Raw genomic sequence first — 23776 nt, 5'->3', positions numbered from 1 at the left:
TGTGTCCGACCAGTTGGGTGTGACCGGTCATAACCTGAACCCTAAACGTTTTGTCCAACCTGTACTGTGGCTCAGGGTACCATGACTCAGAGTGGTCCAGCATTCGGAAGAACCTTTTGAAGGACCCTTTTAGTTCCAGGTAGAATGCTTTTTAGTTCCATATAAAACCCTTTTGAGTTCCATATAAAACCCTTTCTGGTTCCATGTAAAACCCTTTTTAGTTCCAGGTAGAATCATTTTTAGTTCCAGGTAGAATCCTTTTGGTTCCAGGTAGAACCATTTTGAGTTCCAGGTAGAATCCTTTTTAGCTCCATGTAGAACCCTTTTGAGTTCCATGTAAAACCATTTCCCCAGCGGGTTCTACATGGAACCCAAAAGAGTTCTTTAAAGGGTTCTCCCAAATAAACCTTTCATGTTCTAGATAGTATCATCAGATTCCCTTCCCTAAAGACCTCTCTCTCGCTCTCTCCCCTCCTGAAAAGGATTTGCCAGTAGATTGTCAACATGATAAATGATGATGACTGCTTGTCTAGCTTGATAGCCAATATTTTGAAAGTATGATGTTGACATGATCAGTCCAATCAAAGTTACGGTAGATATAATGTGATTTGACATCATTGTGTCTTTGGCCAATGCCCTTGAGCCTTCTTGGACGGGCACTTTTAATGTAAATCTATATCAGCACCCAAGGGGGCTTCAACTGCCAAGCTCTCCCTGTAGATGCTGCGTTGACGTAGTGTTCCCATGAGTGACAGATCACCGAGCCAATCACGGCACAACTAGAGAAGATTACTAATACCTACACTCTGTATTGAGGAAGCACTGAGCTAGGCTGAAAAACCTGCATGTTGGAGCTGCCTTTGTCAAGAAAGATAGAATGCTTGTATGCGGCTTTATTAACTCAAGGATTGTTTTTTTTTCTCACATTGTTTGCAAACAGATGAAAATTACAAAATTAATGCCAAAAATTAATGCCAAAATAACTTGCAAAACAGGCTCTGCCCCACCTGTCCTGAATGACGGCTCACCTCTGAATCTGTTCCAGAACACTGGGAGGGTTCCAGAACACTGGAGGGTTCCAGAACACTGGAGGGTTCCAGAACACTGGAGGGTTCCAGAACACTGGTGTGACTCCTCTGTGAACAGACCAGCTGGATGGGCTGACAGTCCCTCAGATGTGGGGGCTACAGCCTATGTCTATAAGCCTGAGCATGACAACTGGCCTAGATTCTAGCCTCGACCCTGGTATCTAACTGCCACTGTCAATCAGTAAACCCACTGTATACTGTATCATTACGCTGGCAGATGGCTCGTCTTCCTCACACAAAATCTTTAAATGGAAATCAACAGAAGCCATAAAAATCACATTAAAGCTTATTTGCCAGTGAGATGAAACGCTTCGTGACATGTGTGAACAGGGTTTGCCATTCTACTGCTTGACCCTATACAAGGCATGGCCTATGGTGGGCGAGAGCAGCTCGGAAATGAATATGCATCACAAATTGCACACTATTCCATATATAGTGCACTATATAAAGGAGTGAGCAGAACGAGGGAGGGATGGCCCGGAGTGAGAGATGAGTGTGAAAGCATCCTGAGGGCACATTATGTCACTCCACTTGGCAGAGCCACAGACTTTCTGTTACATCACAACCCATTCATGATCTGTGCTCCTCTACGAGTGTTACACGAATGCATACCGTTTGCAAAGTTTAATTTACAAAAGTTAATTTACAATACACATGGCCAAACTCGCAGAGAGAGAGAGAGAGAGAGAGACAGAGAGAGAGAGAGAGAGAGAGAGAGAGAGAGAGAGAGAGAGACAGAGAGAGAGACAGAGAGAGAGAGAGAGAGAGAGAGAGAGAGAGAGAGAGAGAGAGAGAGAGAGAGACAGAGAGAGAGACAGAGAGAGAGAGAGAGAGAGAGACAGAGAGAGAGAGAGAGAGAGTCTTCAAACACGGTTTGTTATGGTAGGCCACTACAAACCTACATGTAAAGCTTACCAGCATGTAGACAACCGATCGCAACCACACCCACTGTTGCCTCTGTGACCATTCAACTAAAGGCCTTGTCTTGTCAGCACGACCGTGACTCAATAACATGTTGTGGGCGGTGATCCGTTGTCACAGCATGGCAAGAGACAACACGAGGGAGGGAGGGAGGGAGGGAGGGAGGGAGGGAAGGAGGGGGAAGGGAGGGAGGGAGGGAGGGAGGGAGGGAGGGAGGGAGGGAGGGAGGGAGGGAGGGAGGGAGGGAGGGAGGGAGGGAGGGAGGGAGGGAGGGAGAGAGTAGTGTAGAGGAACTGTAGAGGCGAGACTGCCAACAACACATTAGTCTCTTCATTTAAAATAGAGCACATGGAACGTCTGCCTCTGGGTGTGCTCCAGGCAAAAGAGGTCCACTAAATGGAAACTGGACACAGGACAATCAACAAACTCTCTTCATTTATCAGGTTGAATACTCCATAATCTGTGGGGGGTGGGGGGGGGGGGGCAGCTTTATTCTCTCCCAGTGCTTCATTTGTAAAACATCGAGAGGTAATAAATAAATAATCACCTTCATTGCATGCATGTCATCACATTGGAGTAGAGTCATAGAGCAGTAGAGTAGAGACACTTACAGAAGGAAGACCCTAACCCTAACCCTAACCCTAACCCTAACCCTAATCACCTTCATAGCATTGCATGTCATCACATTGGAGTAGAGTCATAGAGCAGTAGAGTAGAGACACTTACAGAAGGAAGACCCTAACCCTAACCCTAACCCTAACCCTAATCACCTTCATAGCATTGCATGTCATCACATTGGAGTAGAGTCATAGAGCAGTAGAGTAGAGACACTTCAGAAGGAAGACCCTAACCCTAACCCTAACCCTAATCACCTTCATAGCATTGCATGTCATCACATTGGAGTAGAGTCATAGAGCAGTAGAGTAGAGACACTTACAGAAGGAAGACCCTAACCCTAACCCTAACCCTAACCCTAATCACCTTCATAGCATTGCATGTCATCACATTGGAGTAGAGTCATAGAGCAGTAGAGTAGAGACACTTACAGAAGGAAGACCCTAACCCTAACCCTAACCCTAACCCTAATCACCTTCATAGCATTGCATGTCATCACATTGGAGTAGAGTCATAGAGCAGTAGAGTAGAGACACTTCAGAAGGAAGACCCTAACCCTAACCCTAACCCTAATCACCTTCATAGCATTGCATGTCATCACATTGGAGTAGAGTCATAGAGCAGTAGAGTAGAGACACTTACAGAAGGAAGACCCTAACCCTAACCCTAACCCTAACCCTAATCACCTTCATAGCATTGCATGTCATCACATTGGAGTAGAGTCATAGAGCAGTAGAGTAGAGACACTTCAGAAGGAAGACCCTAACCCTAACCCTAACCCTAACCCTAATCACCTTCATAGCATTGCATGTCATCACATTGGAGTAGAGTCATAGAGCAGTAGAGTAGAGACACTTACAGAAGGAAGACCCTAACCCTAACCCTAACCCTAATCACCTTCATTGCATGCATGTCATCACATTGGAGTAGAGTCATAGAGCAGTAGAGTAGAGACACTTACAGAAGGAAGACCCTAACCCTAACCCTAACCCTAATCACCTTCATTGCATGCATGTCATCACATTGGAGTAGAGTCATAGAGCAGTAGAGTAGAGACACTTACAGAAGGAAGACCCTAACCTATATAATCATTTTAGTAGATTTAGGGTCTGGGACAAAAACTCTGCCTTTTATAAAAGCATTTCTATGTCATTTTAGATGAGTTGATGAACTTTCATTCAAAAGGTTAAGTTGTAGCAACCTCATGATGGGTTTAGGGAAAATGTTAGTATCGTGTAGTAGCCTAAACCTATCACTGTTACATTGAACTGGGTGAATATGAATGACAGTAACCTAAACCTGTCACTATTACATTGAACTGGGTGAATATGAATGACAGTAACCTAAACCTGTCACTGTTACATTGAACTGGGTGAATGACAGTAACCTAAACCTATCCCTGTTACATTGAACTGGGTGAATATGAATGACAGTAACCTAAACCTATCACTGTTACATTGAACTGGGTGAATATGAATGACAGTAACCTAAACCTGTCACTGTTACATTGAACTGGGTGAATGACAGTAACCTAAACCTATCCCTGTTACATTGAACTGGGTGAATATGAATGACAGTAACCTAAACCTATCACTGTTACATTGAACTGGGTGAATATGAATGACAGTAACCTAAACCTGTCACTGTTACATTGAACTGGGTGAATATGAATGACAGTAACCTAAACCCTGCCACTGTTACATTGAACTGGGTGAATATGAATGACAGTAACCTAAACCTGTCACTGTTATATTGAACTGGGTGAATATGAATGACAGTAACCTAAACCTGTCACTGTTACATTGAACTGGGTGAATGACAGTAACCTAAACCTATCCCTGTTACATTGAACTGGGTGAATATGAATGACAGTAACCTAAACCTATCACTGTTACATTGAACTGGGTGAATATGAATGACAGTAACCTAAACCTGTCACTGTTACATTGAACTGGGTGAATATGAATGACAGTAACCTAAACCTGTCACTGTTACATTGAACTGGGTGAATGACAGTAACCTAAACCTATCCCTGTTACATTGAACTGGGTGAATATGAATGACAGTAACCTAAACCTATCACTGTTACATTGAACTGGGTGAATATGAATGACAGTAACCTAAACCTGTCACTGTTACATTGAACTGGGTGAATATGAATGACAGTAACCTAAACCTGTCACTGTTACATTGAACTGGGTGAATGACAGTAACCTAAACCTATCCCTGTTACATTGAACTGGGTGAATATGAATGACAGTAACCTAAACCTATCACTGTTACATTGAACTGGGTGAATATGAATGACAGTAACCTAAACCTGTCACTGTTACATTGAACTGGGTGAATATGAATGACAGTAACCTAAACCCTGCCACTGTTACATTGAACTGGGTGAATATGAATGACAGTAACCTAAACCTGTCACTGTTATATTGAACTGGGTGAATATGAATGACAGTAACCTAAACCTGTCACTGTTACATTGAACTGGGTGAATGACAGTAACCTAAACCTATCCCTGTTACATTGAACTGGGTGAATATGAATGACAGTAACCTAAACCTATCACTGTTACATTGAACTGGGTGAATATGAATGACAGTAACCTAAACCTGTCACTGTTACATTGAACTGGGTGAATATGAATGACAGTAACCTAAACCCTGCCACTGTTACATTGAACTGGGTGAATATGAATGACAGTAACCTAAACCTGTCACTGTTACATTGAACTGAAACCATATCATGACCAATACTTGGCATCTATAAGGTCTTATTTATGCATATATGTAAGCAATGACATGATAAATATATATATTAGATACACACACAAAACTAGTCAAAAGTTTGGACAGTCATCCAATGAGCTGTAATAGAAATATAGCCGTGCTCATGAAAAAAACAACAACAGTCTCTCTCATCTTAAACAGCACCGACCACCACTGTTAGGCTATGCCTTGTTATTGGGCTACAATCCACAGCTAAGCAATACAAAATAAAAAAAGAAGAAGCTATTGATCCTCTGTGGCTAAATTATAGTCCTTCTATAAGAAAATAAATGATGAAGGATCCTTCCTTCCCCTGGCTATGATTCTATAAGGAAATAAATGATGAAGGATCCTTCCTCTGGCTATGATTCTATAAGGAAATAAATGATGAAGGACCCTTCCTTCCCCTGGCTATGATTCTATAAGGAAGTAAATTATGAAGGATCCTTCCTTCCCCTGGCTGTGATTCTATAGGTAATAAATGATGAAGGACCATTCCTTCCTCTGGCTATGATTCTATAAGGAAGTAAATGAATAAGGACCATTCCTTCCCCTGGCTATGATTCTATAAGGAAGTAAATGAATAAGGACCATTCCTTCCCCTGGCTATGATTCTATAAGGAAGTAAATGATGAAGGACCATTCCTTCCCCTGGCTATGATTCTATAAGGAAGTAAATGATGAAGGACCATTCCTTCCCCTGGCTATGATTCTATAAGGAAATAAATGATGAAGTGCAACACTGGAGAGATGAGGCAGGCTCACGTCTATAAGAGCAGAGAGATGATAGTTGCAGGCTCACGTCTATAAGAGCAGAGAGATGATAGTTGCAGGCTCACGTCTATAAGAGCAGAGAGATGATAGTTGCAGGCTCACGTCTATAAGAGCAGAGAGATGATAGTTGCAGGCTCACGTCTATAAGAGCAGAGAGATGATAGTTGCAGGCTCACGTCTATAAGAGCAGAGAGATGATAGTTGCAGGCTCACGTCTATAAGAGCAGAGAGATGATAGTTGCAGGCTCACATCTATAAGAGCAGAGAGAGGGAGATAAATTATAGAAAGTGAATCTCAATCTAGTTATGACTCTCACACACAGCCACGGCCAACGAATTGTTCTCAAACATTAGACTGCAAAACCATAAGCCAGGCCCAACCCAAATCATCCCTTAGAATATCAGGCCCGGGCTGAAAATCTACTTTTTCCACATTAGTTTTTTTTTGGGGGGGGGGGGGGGGCAGGAGAATTTTGAGCTCTTTTATTATAATTTTTACATAATAACTGTTCATGCCACGAGAGGTACCCGATCCGGCCAAAATAGGTTCCAGTCCAAAATGGAGAAGTACCAGATCCAGTGGGATCCGGCTTAAATTAAACACTTGTTCTCTCTACAATATAACAATGAATAATAGCACAGGTATTGAGACCAACGGTGCATTTAAATGGAATTGCTCATCCGCAGACTTAACATTTGTCCAATACAGAGGAGTTGTACTCATTTAACAGCATTATAGAGCCTAGCTACCACCCAGTTCTGAACCTGCTGTTTTCATTCAACACAATGCAACACCATCTGCCTAAATCATTTATCTCAGCTGCTAAACTGAAGAATTACTATAAATACTAGAATCATTGGAGTTTAGAACTCAACAGTAGAAGTAGTGATGGGTGAGATGGGGCCAGAGTCCCATTCTGCTGTGACTAACTCCTCTATAGTCTCTATAGGTGGAATGGGGCCAGAGTCCCATTCTGCTGTGACTAACACCTCTACAGTCTCTATAGGTGGGATGGGGCCAGAGTCCCATTCTACTGTGACTAACACCTCTACAGTCTCTACAGGTGGGATGGGGCCAGAGTCCCATTCTGCTGTGACTAACACCTCTACAGTCTCTGTAGGTGGGATGGGGCCAGAGACCCATTCTACTGTGACTAACACCTCTACAGTCTCTATACGTGGAATGGGGCCAGAGTCCCATTCTACTGTGACTAACACCTCTACAGTCTCTATACGTGGAATGGGGCCAGAGTCCCATTCTACTGTGACTAACACCTCTACAGTCTCTATACGTGGGATGGGGCCAGAGTCCCATTCTACTGTGACTAACACCTCTACAGTCTCTATAGGTGGGATGGGGCCAGAGACCCATTCTACTGTGACTAACACCTCTACAGTCTCTATAGGTGGGATGGGGCCAGAGACCCATTCTACTGTGACTAACACCTCTACAGTCTCTATAGGTGGGATGGGGCCAGAGTCCCATTCTGCTGTGACTAACACCTCTACAGTCTCTATAGGTGGGATGGGGCCAGAGTCCCATTCTACTGTGACTAACACCTCTACAGTCTCTATAGGTGGGATGGGGCCAGAGTCCCATTCTGCTGTGACTAACACCTCTACAGTCTCTATAGGTGAGATGGGGCCAGAGTCCCATTCTGCTGTGACTAACACCTCTACAGTCTCTATAGGTGGGATGGGGCAAGAGTCCCATTCTGCTGTGACTAATACCTCTACAGTCTCTATAGGTGGGATGGGGCCAGAGTCCCATTCTGCTGTGACTAACACCTCTACAGTCTCTATAGGTGGGATGGGGCCAGAGTCCCATTCTGCTGTGACTAACACCTCTACAGTCTCTACAGGTGGGATGGGGCCAGAGTCCCATTCTGCTGTGACTAACACCTCTACAGTCTCTATAGGTGAGATGGGGCCAGAGTCCCATTCTGCTGTGACTAACACCTCTACAGTCTCTATAGGTGGGATGGGGCCAGAGTCCCATTCTGCTGTAACGAACACCTCTACAGTCTCTATAGGTGAGATGGGGCCAGAGTCCCATTCTGCTGTGACTAACACCTCTACAGTCTCTATAGGTGAGATTGGGCCAGAGTCCCATTCTGCTGTGACTAACACCTCTACAGTCTCTATAGGTGAGATTGGGCCAGAGTCCCATTCTGCTGTGACTAACACCTCTACAGTCTCTATAGGTGGGATGGGGCCAGAGTCCCATTCTACTGTGACTAACACCTCTACAGTCTCTATACGTGGGATGGGGCCAGAGTCCCATTCTGCTGTGACTAACACCTCTACAGTCTCTATAGGTGGGATGGGGCCAGAGACCCATTCTACTGTGACTAACACCTCTACAGTCTCTATAGGTGGGATGGGGCCAGAGTCCCATTCTGCTGTGACTAACACCTCTACAGTCTCTGTAGGTGGGATGGGGCCAGAGACCCATTCTACTGTGACTAACACCTCTACAGTCTCTATAGGTGGGATGGGGCCAGAGTCCCATTCTGCTGTGACTAACACCTCTACAGTCTCTATAGGTGGGATGGGGCCAGAGTCCCATTCTACTGTGACTAACACCTCTACAGTCTCTATAGGTGGGATGGGGCCAGAGTCCCATTCTGCTGTGACTAACACCTCTACAGTCTCTATAGGTGAGATGGGGCCAGAGTCCCATTCTGCTGTGACTAACACCTCTACAGTCTCTATAGGTGGGATGGGGCAAGAGTCCCATTCTGCTGTGACTAATACCTCTACAGTCTCTATAGGTGGGATGGGGCCAGAGTCCCATTCTGCTGTGACTAACACCTCTACAGTCTCTATAGGTGGGATGGGGCCAGAGTCCCATTCTGCTGTGACTAACACCTCTACAGTCTCTATAGGTGGGATGGGGCCAGAGTCCCATTCTGCTGTGACTAACACCTCTACAGTCTCTATAGGTGGGATGGGGCCAGAGTCCCATTCTGCTGTAACGAACACCTCTACAGTCTCTATAGGTGAGATGGGGCCAGAGTCCCATTCTGCTGTGACTAACACCTCTACAGTCTCTATAGGTGAGATTGGGCCAGAGTCCCATTCTGCTGTGACTAACACCTCTACAGTCTCTATAGGTGGGATGGGGCCAGAGTCCCATTCTGCTGTGACTAACACCTCTACAGTCTCTATAGGTGGGATGGGGCCAGAGTCCCACTCTGCTGTGACTAACACCTCTACAGTCTCTATAGGTGGGATGGGGCCAGAGTCCCATTCTGCTGTGACTAACACCTCTACAGTCTCTATAGGTGGGATGGGGCCAGAGTCCCATTCTACTGTGACTAACACCTCTACAGTCTCTATAGGTGGGATGGGGCCAGAGTCCCATTCTGCTGTGACTAACACCTCTACAGTCTCTATAGGTGGGATGGGGCCAGAGTTCCATTCTGCTGTGACTAACACATCTACAGTCTCTATAGGTGGGATGGGGCCAGAGTCCCATTCTGCTGTGACTAACACCTCTACAGTCTCTATAGGTGGGATGTGAGCCATGTCACAGTGAGAGGTTAGCCATGTCACAGTGAGAGGCTAGCCATGTCATAGTGAGAGGTTAGCCATGTCACAGTGAGAGGTTAGCCATGTCACAGTGAGAGGTTAGCCATGTCACAGTGAGTAGTGAGAGGTTAGCCATGTCACAGTGAGAGGTTAGCCATGTCACAGTGAGAGGTTAGCCATGTCACAGTGAGAGGTTAGCCATGTCACAGTGAGTAGTGAGAGGTTAGCCATGTCACAGTGAGAGGTTAGCCATGTCACAGTGAGAGGTTAGCCATGTCACAGTGAGAGGTTAGCCATGTCACAGTGAGAGGCTAGCCATGTCATAGTGAGAGTTTAGCCATGTCACAGTGTGTAGTGAGAGGTTAGCCATGTCACAGTGAGAGGTTAGCCATGTCACAGTGTGTAGTGAGAGGTTAGCCATGTCACAGTGAGAGGTTAGCCATGTCACAGTGTGTAGTGAGAGGTTAGCCATGTCACAGGGAGAGGTTAGCCATGTCAGAGTGTGTAGTGAGTAGTGAGTAGGGATGTTACGGTGACCGTATTACCGTCACACTGACGGTCACGAGGCCAACCAACACTTCCTCTGGTACTCCTCCAGCCCAACGTTTGGGAGCCCAACACTTCCTCTGGTACTCCTCCAGCCCAACGTTTGGGAGCCCAACACTTCCTCTGGTACTCCTCCAGCTCAACGTTTGTATCACAACTAAAATGGCATAAATAACTATGTTTCTTTGTCAACCTCTCAACACCGTGTGTTCAACATGTGTGCTATCGTTTGTAGAATATATCCTTTTGTATTTTGTTCAGTTATGTTCGTTTCTATTCTTCATACTATAAAAAATAATAATAATTCTAAGTAAATCTTGCCTTCTAAATGAAGTAGTGTAGCCCACAGCCATACTGTATGGCATAGCCACATCAGGACCTAACATAAGGACAACTCAAAGAGTATGCCATTCTGTTCTTCTGAAAATAGACTATATTTTTTCTCATTATAATGCTTCTTTAGACCGGTCTAAAATAAATAATGGATTTACTGTGATGGTGTAGGCTATATTAAATAGATTTAATATGTAGATGTTCCCAAAGGTCAGCATCAGTGGCTTTGTGCGGAAGTCAGGAGATGTTAAATGTGTTTATTTTAATTAACGGGGTCAATTACTGTGAGAACGGCAGCTATTTGCTTGACAATCACCGGCTGACAACATTTCATGACCTCCACAGCCCTAGTAGTGAGACATTAGTCTTGTCATTATGTGTGTGTGTGTGTGTGTGTGTGTGTGTGTGTGTGTGTGTGTGTGTGTGTGTGTGGACCCCATCAGCCCCCCTGGTGCGATGTTAGCCAGGCTAAACAGGATAGATAAATCATCCCTTATCCATTTGGCTCCAACCAATTCTCTCATCAGGTTATAAAAACACTACCCACATCTACAGAACTGTAACTTTGTTTCAGCCGTCATATCAGAGGCACTTCTGTCCTGGGGTTGTCCTAAATGGCAGCCAATAAAGTATTATTCTGATTCTCCTACTATTTATGGGCCCTGGTCAAAAGTAGTGCACTATGTAGGGAATAGGGTGCCATTGCCCATAGGACTCTGGTCAAAAGTAGTGCACTATGTAGGGAATAGGGTGCCATTGCCCATAGGACTCTGGTCAAAAGTAGTGCACTATGTAGGGAATAGGGTGCCATTGCCCATAGGACTCTGGTCAAAAGTAGTGCACTATGTAGGGAATAGGGTGCCATTGCCCATAGGACTCTGGTCAAAAGTAGTGCACTATGTAGGGAATAGGGTGCCATTTCAGACGTATACATTTCAGCTGTTATATCAGAGGCACTTCTGTATACTGTATGCACTGCATACAGAACAGTATGTATCTCAAGGATCAACACAGAGGTTATACAACAATAGAAGCATTCTAACGTATCAGTTGATCCACCCAAGTCCCCTGAAGTGTTTATTCAACAGCCGCCCCCCCCCCCCCCCCCCCAACAACAATAACAGGGCGACATTGAAGCCAAACAGGGACAGACCACACACCGTTTTCTGCCTGAGCACAGTAGCAGTCCATCTCCTTCTCTAACGCCCCTACTGAGTACAGAGAGAGCCAGGTTGTGCCCCCAAAACGGCACCCTGTTCCCTACATAGTGCACTACTTTTGACCAGGGCCCATAGGGCTCTATACAGTATAGGTTATATGGTACCACTTGGGACGCAGCCTACTGTGCGTTGAATTCAAACTGGAACGTTTTATAACAAGCCAGTCATCAGTACCTCTTTGTTTGAGCTTGTTTGTTAGGGTTTGAAATACGAACGACAAGTCTGATTTGTCTGATGTGAAACTGAGCTAAAGAGGGTTGTCATGTAACGCTAGGAGAGCGATAAGGGGGGGGGGGGGGGGTATAGTAATAGCCTGCACAGCTGTAGCAGGGCTGGGACCACGGCAACCTAACCGACAGTGCCGTGCAATAGTATTCATCCCCCTTGCCGTTATTTTCCTATTTTGTTGCATTACAACCTGTAATTTAAATGGATTTTACACAAAATAGTCCAAATTGGTGATATTAAAAAATAACTTGTTTCAAAAAATTATATAAAAGACAAAAAAGAAAAGTGGTGTGTGCATAAAAATAACAGAAAGGTGTGTATGTATTCACCCCAGAGGAAACCACCTACATAAAATAGTCCAAATTGGTGAAGTGAAATGAAATAAATAACAGAAAGGTGTGTATGTATTCACCCCAGAGGAAACCACCTGCATAAAATAGTCCAAATTGGTGAAGTGAAATGTAAAAAATAACAGAAAGGTGTATATGTATTCACCCACTTTGCTGTGAATCCCCTAAATAAGATCTGGTGCAACCAATTACCTTCAGAAGTCACATAATTAGTTAAATAAAGTCCACCTGTGTGTAATCTAAGTGTCACATGATCTCAGTACATATACACCTGTTCTGAAAGGCTCCAGAGTCTGCAACACCACTAAGCAAAGGGAACCACCAAGCAAGTGGCATCATGAAGAGCAAGGAGCTCTCCAAACAGGTCAGGGACAAAGTTGTGGAGAAATACAGATCAGGGTTGGGTTATAAAAAATTATCCGAAACTTTGAACATCCCACGGAGCACCATTAAATCCATTATTAAAAAATAGAAAGAATATGACACCACAACAAACCTGCCAAGAGAGAGCCGGCCACCAAAGCTCACGGACCAGGCAAGGAGGGCATTAATCAGAGAGGCAACAAAGAGACCAAAGATAGCCCTAAGGAGCTACAAAGCTCCACAGCGGAGTTTGGAGTATCTGTCCATAGGACCACTTTGAGCCGTACACTCCACAGAGCTGGGCTTTGCAGAAGAGTGGCTAGAAGAAAAGACATTGCTTCAAGAACAAAATAAGCAAACACGTTTGGTGTTCGCCAAAAGGCACGTGGGAGAATCCCCAAACATATGGAAGAAGGTACTCTGGTCAGATGAGACTAAAATGTAGGTTTTTGGCCATCAAAGAAAACGTTATGCCTGGCGCAAACCCAGCACCTCCCATCACCCTGAGAACATCATCCCCACAGTGAAGCATGGTGTTGGCAGCATCATGCTGTGGGGATGTTTTTCATTGGCAGGGACTGAGAAACTGGTCAGAATTGAAGGAATGATGGGAAATTCTTGAAAATACAGGGAAATTCTTGAGGGAAACCTGTTTCAGTCTTCCAGAGATTTGAGACTGTGATGGAGGTTCACCTTCCAGCAGGACAATGACCCTAAGCTTAGTGCTAAAGCAACACTCGAGTGGTTTAAGGGGTAACATTTAAATGTTTTGGAATGGCCTAGTCAAAGCCCAGACATCAATCCAATTGAGAATCTGTGGTATGACTTAAGAGATTGCTGTACACAAGCGGAACCCATCCAACTTGAAGGAGCTGGAGCAGTTTTGCCTTGAAGAATGGGCAAAGATCCCAGTAGCTAGATTTGCCAATCTTACAGAGACATACCCAAGAGACTTGCAGCTGTAATTGCTGCAAAAGGTGTCTCTACAAAGTATTGACTTTGGGGGGGTGGAGGGTGAATAGTTTTGCACGCTCAAGTTTTCAATTTTTTTGTTTTATTTCTTGTTTGTTTTACCTCCCAAAAATATTATGCGTCTTCAAAGTGGTAGGCATGTTGTGTAAATCAAATTATACAAACCCCAAAAACATCCATTTTAATTCCAGGTTGTAAGGCAACAAAATAGGAAAAAATGCCAAAGGGGGTGAATACTTTCGCAAGCCACTATAATCCACTCAACAGTACAGTCCACAGTACAGTCCACAGTAGGGCTGGAGCCACGGAACTCTAACCTAATACACTCTACAGTACAGTCCACAGTACAGTCCACAGTAGGGCTGGAGACAGGGAACTCTAACCTAATACACTCTACAGTACAGTCCACAGTACAGTCCACAGCACGGCTGGAAACAGGGCACTCTAACCTAATACACTCTACAGTACAGTCCACAGTACAGTCCACAGTACAGTCCACAGTACAGTCCACAGCAGGGCTGGAGACAGGGCACTCTAACCTAATACACTCTACAGTACAGTCCACAGCAGGGCTGGAGACAGGGCACTCTAACCTAATACACTCTACAGTACAGTCCACAGTACAGTCCACAGCAGGGCTGGAGACAGGGCACTCTAACCTAATACACTCTACAGTACAGTCCACAGTAGGGCTGGAGACAGGGCACTCTAACCTAATACACTCTACAGTACAGTCCACAGCAGGGCTGGAGACAGGGCACTCTAACCTAATACACTCTACAGTACAGTCCACAGTACAGTCCACAGCAGGGCTGGAGACAGGGCACTCTAACCTAATACACTCTACAGTACAGTCCACAGTAGGGCTGGAGACAGGGCACTCTAACCTAATACACTCTACAGTACAGTCCACAGTACAGTCCACAGTACAGTCCACAGCTGCCTCTTTAGACAGACACTGATTGGCTGTTATGGGGATACTGGATTTGGTTAGTTGTTCTCTCTCAGACTATACAGAGAGAAGAGCTATAATGATACATTCAATCTAGAAATACTGTATGACCTGCTCGGTTGTAATAAAACAGCAATTGATCTAAACAGTGCTCAGATGGAACTGGCCAGGAAAATAGGCCCATATAAAAGGCCAGGATAATAGGCCAGGATAAAAGGCCAGGATAATAGGACAGGATAAAAGGCCAGGATAATAGGCCTGTTACGGTGCGTGAATGAGGACCCAAAAGCGAATCAACTTAAACAGAGCTTCTTTAATTACCAAACATAGGTAGGCTCAGATGGACCGGCAGATTCCGACAGGACAGGACAAGGTTACAGCAAACATGACGACAGTCTGGTTCAGGCATGAATGACACAAACAAACAAGAATCCGACAAGGACAGGAGCAGAAACAGAGAGAGATATAGGGACCTAATCAGAGGGAAAAAAGGGAACAGGTGGGGAACGGGGTGAATGGGTAGTTAGAGGAGACAAGGGACAGCTGGGGGAAAGCGGGGGAGAAAAGGTAACCTAACACGACCAGCAGAGGGAGACAGGGTGAAGGGAAAGGACAGAGACAAGACAACATGACAGTACATGACAGTACCCCCCCACTCACCGAGCGCCTCCTGGCGCACTCGAGGAGGAAACCTGGCGGCAACGGAGGAAATCATCAATCAGCGCACGGTCCAGCACGTCCCGAGAGGGAACCCAACTCCTCTCCTCAGGACCGTACCCCTCCCAGTCAACTAGGTACTGATGACCACGGCCCCGAGGACGCATGTCCAAGATTTTACGGACCCTGTAGATAGGTGCGCCCTCGACAAGGATGGGGGGGGGGGGGGGGAAAGACGAGCGGGGGCGCGAAGAACGGGCTTAACACAGGAGACATGGAAGACCGGGTGGACGCGACGAAGATATCGCGGAAGAAGAAGTCGCACTGCGACAGGATTAATGACCTGAGAGATACGGAATGGACCAATGAACCGCGGGGTCAACTTGCGAGAAGCCGTCTTAAGGGGAAGGTTCTGAGTGGAGAGCCAAACTCTCTGACCGCGACAATATCTAGGGCTCTTAGTTCTACGCTTATTAGCAGCTCTCACAGTCTGCGCCCTATAACGGCAAAGTGCAGACCTGACCCTCTTCCAGGTGCGCTCGCAACGTTGGACAAAAGCCTGAGCGGAGGGGACGCTGGACTCGGCGAACTGAGATGAGAACAACGGAGGCTGGTACCCGAGGCTACTCTGAAAAGGAGATAGCCCGGTCGCAGACGAAGGAAGCGAGTTGTGGGCGTATTCTGCCCAGGGGAGCTGTTCTGACCAAGACGCAGGGTTGCGAAAAGAAAGACTGCGTAAGATGCGACCAATAGTCTGATTGGCCCGTTCTGCTTGACCGTTAGACTGGGGGTGAAAGCCGGAAGAGAGACTGACGGAAGCCCCAATCAAACGGCAAAACTCCCTCCAAAATTGAGACGTGAATTGCGGACCTCTGTCCGAAACGACGTCTGACGGAAGGCCATGAATTCTGAAAACATTCTCGATGATGATTTGTGCCGTCTCTTTAGCAGAAGGAAGCTTAGCAAGGGGAATGAAATGAGCCGCCTTAGAGAACCTATCGACAACCGTAAGAATAACAGTCTTCCCCGCTGACGAAGGCAGTCCGGTGACAAAATCTAAGGCGATGTGAGACCACGGTCGAGAGGGAATAGGAAGCGGCCTGAGACGGCCGGCAGGAGGAGAGTTACCGGACTTAGTCTGCGCGCAGACCGAACAAGCAGCCACGAAACGACGCGCGTCATGCTCCCGGGTGGGCCACCAGAAACGCTGGCGAATGGAAGCAAGCGTACCCCGAACGCCAGGGTGGCCGGCTAACTTGGCAGAGTGAGCCCACTGAAGAACGGCCAGACGAGTAGGAACGGGAACGAAAAGAAGGTTCCTAGGACAAGCGCGCGGCGACGGAGTTTGAGTGAGTGCTTGCTTTACCTGCCTCTCAATTCCCCAGACAGTCAACCCGACAACACGCCCCTCAGGGAGAATCCCCTCGGGGTCAGTGGAGGCTACTGAAGAACTGAAGAGACGAGACAAAGCATCAGGCTTGGTGTTCTTAGAGCCCGGACGATAAGAAATCACGAACTCGAAACGAGCGAAAAACAGCGCCCAACGCGCCTGACGCGCATTAAGTCGTTTGGCAGAACGGATGTACTCAAGGTTCCTATGGTCAGTCCAAACGACAAAAGGAACGGTCGCCCCCTCCAACCACTGTCGCCATTCGCCTAGGGCTAACCGGATGGCGAGCAGTTCGCGGTTACCCACATCATAGTTACGTTCCGACGGCGACAGGCGATGAGAAAAATACGCGCATGGGTGGACCTTGTCGTCAGAGAGGGAGCGCTGAGAAAGGATGGCTCCCACTCCCACCTCTGACGCGTCAACCTCGACAACGAACTGTCTAGAGACGTCAGGTGTAACAAGGATAGGAGCGGATGTAAAACGATTCTTGAGGAGATCAAAAGCTCCCTGGGCGGAAACGGACCACTTAAAGCACGTCTTGACAGAAGTAAGGGCTGTGAGAGGAGCTGCCACCTGACCGAAATTACGGATGAAACGACGATAGAAGTTCGCGAAGCCGAGAAAGCGCTGCAGCTCGACGCGTGACTTAGGGACGGGCCAATCAATGACAGCTTGGACCTTAGCGGGATCCATCTTAATGCCTTCAGCGGAAATAACAGAACCGAGAAATGTGACGGAGGAGGCATGAAAAGTGCACTTCTCAGCCTTCACAAAAAGACAATTCTCTAAAAGGCGCTGGAGGACACGTCGAACGTGCTGAACATGAATCTGGAGTGACGGTGAAAAAATCAGGATATCGTCAAGGTAAACGAAAACAAAGATGTTCAGCATGTCTCTCAGGACATCATTGACTAATGCCTGAAAGACAGCTGGAGCGTTAGCGAGGCCGAAAGGAAGAACCCGGTATTCAAAGTGCCCTAACGGAGTGTTAAACGCCGTCTTCCACTCGTCCCCCTCCCTGATGCGCACGAGATGGTAAGCGTTACGAAGGTCCAACTTAGTGAAAAACCTGGCTCCCTGCAGGATCTCGAAGGCTGAAGACATAAGAGGAAGCGGATAACGATTCTTCACTGTTATGTCATTCAGCCCTCGATAATCTATGCAGGGGCGCAGAGACCCGTCCTTCTTCTTGACAAAAAAAACCCCCGCTCCGGCGGGAGAGGAGGAGGGGACTATGGTACCGGCGTCAAGAGCTACAGACAAATAATCTTCGAGAGCCTTACGTTCGGGAGCCGACAGAGAGTATAGTCTACCCCGGGGGGGGGGTGGTTCCCGGAAGGAGATCAATACTACAATCATACGACCGGTGTGGAGGAAGAGAGGTGGCCCTGGACCGACTGAACACCGTGCGCAGATCGTGATATTCCTCCGGCACCCCTGTCAAATCACCAGGCTCCTCCTGTGAAGAAGAGACAGAGGAAACAGGAGGGATAGCAGACATTAAACATTTCACATGACAAGAGACGTTCCAGGAGAGGATAGAATTACTAGACCAATTAATGGAAGGATTATGACAAACTAGCCAGGGATGGCCCAAAACAACAGGTGTAAAAGGTGAACGAAAAATTAAAAAAGAAATGGTTTCACTATGATTACCAGAAACAGTGAGGGTTAAAGGTAGCGTCTCACGCTGAATCCTGGGGAGAGGACTACCATCCAGGGCGAACAAGGCCGTGGGCTCCTTTAACTGTCTGAGAGGAATGTCATGTTCCCGAGCCCAGGTCTCGTCCATAAAACAGCCCTCCGCCCCAGAGTCTATTAAGGCACTGCAGGAAGCTGACGAACCGGTCCAGCGTAGATGGACCGACAAGGTAGTGCAGGATCTTGAAGGAGAGACAGGAGTAGTAGCGCTCACCAGTAGCCCTCCGCTTACTGACGAGCTCTGGCCTTTTACTGGACATGAAGTGACAAAATGACCAGCGGAACCGCAATAGAGACAGAGGCGGTTGGTGATTCTCCGTTCCCTCTCCTCAGTCGAGATGCGGATACCTCCCAGCTGCATGGGCTCAGCACCCGAGCCGGCAGAGGAAGATGGTAGTGATGCGGAGAGGGAGGCGACGGAGAGCGCGAGCTCCTTTCCACGAGCTCGGTGACGAAGATCAACCCGTCGCTCAATGCGAATAGCGAGTTCAATCAAGGAATCCACGCTGGAAGGAACCTCCCGGGAGAGAATCTCATCCTTTACCTCTGCGCGGAAACCCTCCAGAAGACGAGCGAGCAAGGCCGGCTCGTTCCAGCCACTGGAGACAGCAAGAGTGCGAAACTCAATAGAGTAGTCTGTTATGGATCGATTGCCTTGACATAGGGAAGACAGGGCCCTGGAAGCCTCCTCCCCAAAAACAGATCGATCAAAAACCCGTATCATCTCCTCCTTAAAGTCTTGATACTGGTTAGTACACTCAGCCCTTGCCTCCCAGATTGCCGTGCCCCACTCACGAGCCCGTCCAATAAGGAGAGATATGACGTAGGCGACACGAGCAGTGCTCCTGGAGTAAGTGTTGGGCTGGAGAGAAAACACAATATCACACTGGGTGAGGAACGAGCGGCATTCAGTGGGCTCCCCAGAGTAACACGGCGGGTTATTGATTCTGGGCTCCGGAGATTCGAAAGCCCTGGAAGTGGCCGGTGGATCGAGGCGGAGATGGTGAACCTGTTCTGTGAGGTTGGAGACTTGGGTGGCCAGGGTCTCAACGGCATGTCGAGCAGCAGACAATTCCTGCTTGTGTCTGCCTAGCATCGCTCCCTGGATCTCGACGGCTGAGTGGAGAGGATCCGAAGTCGCTGGGTCCATTCTTGGTCGGATTCTTCTGTTACGGTGCGTGAATGAGGACCCAAAAGCGAATCAACTTAAACAGAGCTTCTTTAATTACCAAACATAGGTAGGCTCAGATGGACCGGCAGATTCCGACAGGACAGGACAAGGTTACAGCAAACATGACGACAGTCTGGTTCAGGCATGAATGACACAAACAAACAAGAATCCGACAAGGACAGGAGCAGAAACAGAGAGAGATATAGGGACCTAATCAGAGGGAAAAAAGGGAACAGGTGGGGAACGGGGTGAATGGGTAGTTAGAGGAGACAAGGGACAGCTGGGGGAAAGCGGGGGAGAAAAGGTAACCTAACACGACCAGCAGAGGGAGACAGGGTGAAGGGAAAGGACAGAGACAAGACAACATGACAGTACATGACAAGGCCAGGATGATAGGCCAGGATAATAGGCCAGGATAAAAGGCCAGGATAATAGGCCAGGATAAAAGGCCAGGATAAAAGGCCAGGATAATAGGCCAGGATAAAAGGCCAGGATAATAAGTCAGGATAAAAGGCCAGGATAAAAGGCCAGGATAATAAGTCAGGATAATAAGTCAGGATAAAAGGCCAGGATAAAAGGCCAGGATAATAAGTCAGGATAAAAGACCAGGATAATAGGCCAGGATAAAAGGCCAGGATAATAGGCCAGGATAAAAGGCCAGGATAATAAGTCAGGATAATAGGCCAGGATAATAGGACCTTTTCGAAGAAGAAGGAAAACAAAAAGAGGGAAGTGGTTATAACCGTAAGGGACCACAGGACAATTCATTATTTGTATTTAATTCTTTAAATTACTGAAGCATTAGCTGTATTTTTTTTGGTACAGATTATACTGTAGGGCATGCAGCCACAGGAGGTTGGTGGCACCTTAATTGGGGAGGACGGACTCGTGGTAACGACTGGAGTGGAATGGTATCCATACATAAAAAAAAAAACACATGGTTTCCATGGTTTCCATGTCTTTGATGCCATTCCATTCACGCCGTTCCAGACATTATTATGAGCCGTCCTCCCCTCACCAGCCTCCACTGCATGCACCAGTATCATGCTAATCCTCCAGAAACGTATCAAATCATGAGGGCTGCTAACATGATGTTCTACTCAAATACCCATAAAGTGATCCAATACTTCAACAACACCACATAGTCCAGGTCTGGTGATTATTCAGATTTTTTTTAAACATGTATTTAACCAGGAAGGCTACCTAATTAATTCTCCCTAGGCTACCTGACGCCCCTAGGGATTCTGTTTATTTTATGCATGTTTCTTTTATTGGCATCACATTAGTGGAAACCAGCACTGTTCTCAGGGCAGACCTGGTTTTACCTAGGATATGTTTGAGTCATGTCGGGGACAATCTTTAGCATTTTAGCTAAACCTTTACCTAATTCTCCTAACCTGTCATGTTAATTCTCCTAATTTGCTGTGTACATTCTCTTAACCTGCTACGAAAAGTCTCTTCTGCTAGTAAAAACCGGCAGACGTGCCCTGAGAACAGTCTTGGTGTCCACTAATGTGACACTGGTTACGTTTCGAACACACCGACAGCTTCATTCATTTCTAATGAAACGCATAGTTTGACGCATACGTTGGATAAATCCAACCTATGGACCACACCGAACGCACTGCAACACGCAGCATTGTGTTGCAGAGGCAGTTGCAGTGTGTTCGGTGTGGTCCATAGGTTGGATTTATCCAAAGTATGCGTCAAGCTGTATGTGCAGATGGCTTGACAGAAATGGTAGCAGAGAGTGAACGTTGAACTCTTGTTGCATATATATCCAGATGATGCTGTGTACAATTTTGCGCAAAAACCATGTCGGTGTGTTGGAAGCATTACGGTGAAAAAACAGACTGCTGCAACCTGATTGGCTGAATGCGTTTTACACAACATCCGAGATGAGCATTTAGCCACCCTATCATGGTGGTGTAAAATTGTTTAATGAGGAAAGTAGGCATATTTTGGCTTTTTTTCTTCTCCTCACCATTAAATAAAGTTGAGGAAATCAAAGCCTATGCAGCCTGAATGGAGAATGTTTTAGGTACGAACCAGTCCACGAGGGATACGAATGTATTGACAGCTGCATACAATGCGTTTTGGAGGGTAAAATGAAAACTACTCAATATCGCCATCTGCCGGCCTTTGTACTAACAGTAGCATATGCTTCAGTCAGACAACAAGGCTATGGTCCACTACATGGCACATCATGACAAACCACACATTCCAAAGGCGCGAGGTGATAACAGCTAGCTATTGACCGTTGAATCATTATATTCCATTGGAATTGGAATGACAATCCGTAATTGCCACTGTTAATCAAATGACATTCCGGCTATGCCAATGGCACAAATCATTACCCCACATAGCATACACGTGCAATTGGGTTGTTGTTTGTTTCGTTAATAAGCTATAGGCTATAGCCAGCACAACATAACAACTGATCAACACAATCCTTCGATTGGCAAAACAAACACTGGATCCAGCGGAACCTTACAACATCTATTTACAATGGAATAAAATAAAGTTATATTCGATCGGTCTGTTTAAAGTTATAATGCATTCCGGTGTAGATTATTTCAATAACAGCCAGCATACCTCTGACATATATATTCTGATTGTCTGTCAACTCTTCTCACTGATGCAGATCCTCTCTCACACAAAGCGAAAGACTAACACAAATAGGAGAATGTTATGTAGTGATTTCCCAATAATAGCAAAAGTCGCCTACTGTCTTCTCCCAGTTAAATTATCAGACTCGCTATCCCCCACCAAGCGCTGCAGAATAAACCTGACACCGACCGACACTCACTCACTGAGACAGCGCAATGGGAGGGGTTGGAGAACCTACCAGCTTTATATGCCCAACATTCTTTTCTTCTGTCATCTTGAAAGCAGTCGAAATCGAAGTTAAGAAACACTTGGATCGAACACAAGTGGAAGAACCTCGGTTATGTGACACAAACAGCGTCGCTCCGTTCTGTTCTGTTCTGTTCCGTTCGCTTTCGACGCAAGCAACGGCAAAACCTCGCCGGCGGCGCAGGCACCCACCGTCTGTGAGAGCTCACAGACTTGAATATTTAACTTTGGAAAAATGAGAAACCTGCTAAGAGAGAGAAGAGGCAGACAATCACAGGAAAGCAGCTCCTCCTACCAATACAATGCGAAAAGCCAAAGAAACAAATCGGGTTCCACAAGCGCAGCGCAGCGCAGGCAGGCGGACTGCTCTAGCCACACTGGGCAGTAGAGAGATCCATTGTAACCAACCCCTAACCTCCCCTCCGCCCCATCACTGTAAATGTCAACTTAACGGAATTGATGGGATCGTTAATGACAATGGAATTCCCTCGTCCTCTAATGACGATGATAGGTCTACGGTAGGCTACTAACCCTTATTATAATCTAATGGAACTCTACTGTATGATGCAATAAAGGTAATGGAGGTTTAACGCAGTTAGGGACCGATCGAAATTTACTGGGGGGGGGGGGGGGGGGAATCCAAAGTCAGGGAGGGTTGTCAAACGTTTTTTTTTTTTTTTTTTTGCTGGTTGTGTCGATTTTTATTGGGCACAGGGGAGGGTTGTGTGTTTTTTCCCTGTTTGTTTAGCTCTTCGGCTTGGATTTTCCCTATAAACAATGGCTTGACTTATTTTTTATATTACCCTAATAAAGTTTAGAAATGTTTGTGAAGGTTTGGTATGGTGTGGCTATTACTTTAGGCCTATGGTATGAAGTCAGTGTGCTCCATCCAATAGCTGACGTTCAGGTGAGGAAGTCTTGTTTCACGCCGACCAGAGTTACTCCTATAATGTAACAATATAATACTTATCTTTATACAACATATTCTGATGTAAAATTAACGAATGAGCCTCCAACTGTATATCTGAATAGCAGATGCAGTAGCCATCTGACATAAATTAATGCATGTTGATGTCATAGCAGGTCACCAGCAAATCTCTCTCTCTATCTCTCTAAGGTCTAAGCTTCTCTTCCTTTATAAAGAATGTATGTATATATAAATACAGTTGAAGTCGGAAGTTTACATACACTTAGGTTGGAGTCATTAAAACTCGTTTTTTTCAACCACTCCACACATTTCTTGTTAACAAACTATAGTTTGAACATCCTGGAACATCCACAGTCTCTCTTTCCATTTCCTCTGAAAACCAGAACATCCACAGTCTCTCTTT

The 23776-nt window shown here is 46.1% G+C and overlaps 1 protein-coding gene across 4 annotated transcripts in view; it reads right to left on the bottom strand.

The window, feature by feature from the left end:
* LOC110504507 (probable E3 ubiquitin-protein ligase MID2) overlaps positions 1-22847 on the bottom strand; it is a 202585-nt gene extending 179738 nt beyond the window's left edge. For 2 of the 4 annotated variants that reach the window (XM_036970549.1, XM_036970550.1), the window contains exon 1: positions 22438-22846. The gene's annotated coding sequence lies outside the window, so the exon portion shown is untranslated. Of the gene's footprint in view, positions 1-22184; positions 22343-22437 lie in introns of those variants that run through there. The other 2 variants (XM_036970547.1, XM_036970548.1) reach the window with 2 other exon arrangements.
* Between the last annotated feature and the right edge of the window lie 929 nt (positions 22848-23776).

Source organism: Oncorhynchus mykiss, chromosome 31 (assembly GCF_013265735.2).
Source record: "Oncorhynchus mykiss isolate Arlee chromosome 31, USDA_OmykA_1.1, whole genome shotgun sequence".
Classification (NCBI taxonomy): domain Eukaryota; kingdom Metazoa; phylum Chordata; class Actinopteri; order Salmoniformes; family Salmonidae; genus Oncorhynchus; species Oncorhynchus mykiss.
This window is presented reverse-complemented; position numbering and strand designations above follow the sequence as displayed.